Source organism: Lichenostomus cassidix, unplaced genomic scaffold (genome assembly GCF_008360975.1).
Source record: "Lichenostomus cassidix isolate B80296 unplaced genomic scaffold, HeHo_3.0 HiC_scaffold_892, whole genome shotgun sequence".
In the NCBI taxonomy this organism is placed as follows: domain Eukaryota; kingdom Metazoa; phylum Chordata; class Aves; order Passeriformes; family Meliphagidae; genus Lichenostomus; species Lichenostomus cassidix.
The window spans coordinates 64,227-68,231 of record NW_028148011.1 but is presented as its reverse complement, the minus strand read 5'-3'; positions in this window follow the sequence as shown (position 1 = coordinate 68,231).

Genomic DNA, 4,005 nt, shown 5'->3' with positions numbered 1-4,005 from the left:
TAAAATAAGCATCTGTGATTTCCAGGCCCATTGTCATGCAAGTTTTTTAAAGTTATCCATAAACCCTTTAAATATGTTTGGCATTTCTATCTCTTAGAAGCTGTTGGGAAATTTTTGTTGCACTCCTTGACGTGAATAAAACACACACTTGCTCTGAAATATTGCAAAGCAAAGCACAGACAGTTGGTGTCTTGGTTCAACCCAGGCAGCACCTCACAGCCCCTCGGTCACTCCCCACCAGTGGGATCAGGAAGAGAGTTTGGAGGGTAAAAACTGGAGTGGATTGAGATCAAGGCACTTGAACAGGGAAAGCAAAAGGCACCACATGAGCAAAGCAAAAGAAGGAATTCCTTCAGCCCTTCCCAGGGCTGGGCAGCTGTTCAGCACCTCCAGGAGAGCAGGGCTCCATCCCACAGAACAGTGACTTGGGAAGACAAAAGCCATCCCTCCAAACGTCCCCCTTCCTCCTTCTTCCCCCCACTGCATATCCTGAGCATGAAGTGACATGGTCTGGGATATCCCTGGGGTCACAATGATGCCTTAATAATTTTGGGGTTTTTTTCTCTTCATGTGTCTGTAACTTGGTGTAGTTCTGTGCTCTTACAGAATGCTGAAAACCTCTGTTCCAACACATTTAACCAAAACAAAGCTCTTGGGACAGAGATTCAAGGACATATTCATTACCCTAGGGCCAGAAAATATCTAAACAACAGTGGAAAGGGGAGAGCAGGGCCTGGGGTAGTCAATATCATCACCTGAAGGTGTGATTAGAGAATTAGGAACCAATATGCTAATAAGACAAAACTTATAAAATGTAAAGAGCTCGTGACCTGGTGTCCATTTTGGGTATAGTCCCCAAGGGAGACATTGCTTGCCTGAATGTACCTTGAAGGCCTTGAATAAATTTGTCTGCTTTTTATACACCCAATTGTTTTGGCCTCTGTTTCAGGTAGCCTGTTCCAGGCATCAGAGTCACCCAGAGATAAAGGACTGAATGTCTGCTGTGACCCATGAGAGCTCTGCAGCCCCTGGGGACACAACAGGGACAGGGAAAGGAGTGTGGGCAGTGCCTCCTCTGAGCCTCAGGGAACTTCCAGAGGAGGATCCAGGGCAGCCCCAAGGCCATCTGGCAGGCCTGGAACAAGGCAGGCAGCTCTGAGCAGCCTCCATGGCCCCAGCAGAGCTTGTGTGGGAGGGCTGAGTGCAGGGAGCACCATCAGCTGCCTGTGTGTCCCAGCTGGAGCAGCAGAGCCCAGCAGAGGCAGCCCATGGCCCCGGGCAGCACAGCCCCCGTGCTCTGCAGAGCAGCACCCCCAGCTCTGTGGGGCTGTGGGGAGCAGGGCAGGGGCTGCAGCAATGGCTGCTCAGGCCAGCACAGCTGTGATCCCCTGGGAAAGGCTCTGTGGGCAGCTGGGTTGTGCCAGGAGAAGAGCAGGAGCCCTTGTGTGTGTGCACAGGAGTCCTGGCAAGAGCTGGGGCAGCAGGAGCTGCCTGAGGAGCCCCGGGGCAAACTCTCTGCTGCTGTCCCGGGCAGTGGGGCTGTCCTGGGGCTGCAGGAGATGCCAGAGCTGAGGATCTCCTGAGCATTCCAGACACAGAGTCACTGTCCCTGACCTCCATTGCTTCCCATTCTTGCTGCAGGGCCAGATAGGACTGGGCTGCTCTGCTGGGCTGGGGCAGAGGTAGGGAGAGGCTGGACTGGGCAGTGCCAGGAAGAAGAAAACAATGGACCCTTGGTTATACAAGTCCCTGCAGTGTCAGAATGGTTCCATGGAGCCCCAGAGTGTCACAATGATCTCCCTTATTCCATGGGCCCCCAGAGTGTCACAGTGTCCCTTGGTTGGTTAGGGCCCCATGATGTCACAATGGCCCCTTGGCTCCATGAGGCCTTGCAATGTCACAATGGTCTCCTTATCTTCATGGAGCCCCACAGTGTCACAATGGCACCTTGGTTCCTTTAAGCCCCACAGTGTCACCATGGTCCCCTGGGTTACACGAGGCCCTGCAGTGTCACAATGCCCCTTTGGTTCTATGGGGCCCTCAGTGTCTGTTTTGCTGGTGGGCAGTGTCAGTACCAAAGACAGAGGCACCAACTGAGGGAACAGTGTAATTTATTATAACACACAACTGCAAAGAAGAACAAAAGGATATGCTCCGCCCTACAGAATCATTTGCAAAGAATCATTAGCAAAGGATTACAAAAGGATAAGATCAACAATGCACTCAGTCATCTCTACCAAAGATTGCCTATAATGATTTAGAAGGATCCATCACCAGTTAGCCTCAGACTTTACCATCACCCAGCCCCACACATCAGCTGGGGAAGCTGTCACAGCCAAGGACTGCAGAGCCACTCTGGACACTGGGAATTCCTGCAGCTGTGTCCAGCCACAGGTGAGGCTTCCAACCTCGCTGGGAGAGAGCCCAGCTTGGATAGTGCTGAACAAACAAACTGACAGCACTTCCAGTGCAGGAACATCTGGATTCATTCTCCTCTTGGATTCCCCAAAGCCTGGCCAGGGCTCAAGGGGGAACCAAGGGAGTTGACTTTGATCCTACACTGTCAAACAAGGCAAGATGTGGCCTTGTCCAGTTTCTAAATACAGAAAGGTAAAACCAAGTTTCACCAGTGAACAGATACATAGATCATATTACTAATAATGTTTCATTAATGACCAGATACAAATACAACTTGTGGTTGGAAGGTTCATCTAGAGATAGCTTTGGCTCAGGGCCTGTTGCTCAGGCCTTAGTTCTTCAATCAGTCCCTTGACCTACAGATGAACGTCAATCTTCATAATAATTGTTTTAATAACAGAACCTTAGATTTAAGTATTTGGCATAATGGCATTGTCTCTTGATCTTCAATTCAGTGCTGTTCAAGTTCATTACTCAGAGCTATGATTAACATTCCTTTAAAAACATGCCTAATTAGTTGCTATTCTCTATGTTATTTATGAATTCTCCTTTTTTTCTTGAGACTGTGTCTCTTTTCAGACAAGTCTCAGTGCTCCATTTTTCAGCACAAAGTGTCACAACAACTCTAACATGGAATCATAACACACCAAGTGCACACACTGCAATGATCACAGTCACTGCCACAAATGCATTTCACAGCAGCCTCCAATTTGGCAGCCATCAAGCCAATCCTACCAGGGAGAATTTTCCTCTTTCTGCCACTCTTCTACTGCTCTTTCTATCAAGGTCATTCCTGACTGTTGGACTCAAACCCATCACTGATACAAGTGCAACATTCCTGTCCTAGAATAGCACAGGTTCCTCCCTGGACAGAAAGCAGATAATCCAAGGCCATGTAGTTCTGTAGAGCTCCAATTCGTGTTTGTTGGAGCTCATAGGATGTGCTATTCAATATTTTACCATTACAATTTGCTACTTCTTCTAATAATCATATTAGCTCATTAATATAAACTCCATAGGACAAGGCAATGTACATGGGACACAGGGTGAACCAGAATCTTTGGCCTTCTGAAATCAAAGGCACTCTTTGGGTGGAAAATGTTCCCTTGGCCCCAGCTCTTCCCTGTGGTTGTTGCCAAAGTAGCCAAAAGGGTGGCACTGCAGCTGAGAGTGGTGTAACACTGACCCTGAGCAGCTCCAGCACCCCAAGCTCTATTGACATTGTGAGTGATGTTCAAGCACAGAAATCCTTTCATAGGGTTTGGCTTCTCCAGAAGGGAAACCTTACTAAATCCTGTGAAATTGGTAATTTTATTCCTTTGTACCACAGTACAGTTTTCTTTAATTATCCCTTCACTGGCTCTGTTACAAGTCAGAGCCCATTGAGAGAGTTCTGCCACCCTGTAGTGTGGGCCCTCCAAGGGAATCCTGTTCCTCCAAGCATTAGTTGAGAACATACCCAGCAATTAGTTGAATTTAATATTTTGCCTACTTTGATCTTTATATTTTCATAAGAATTTTCATGACTAATCCCTTGGTGAAACTCTAGAGGAGTTTCTGGCAAACAAAGATTCTGGTTGACTATCA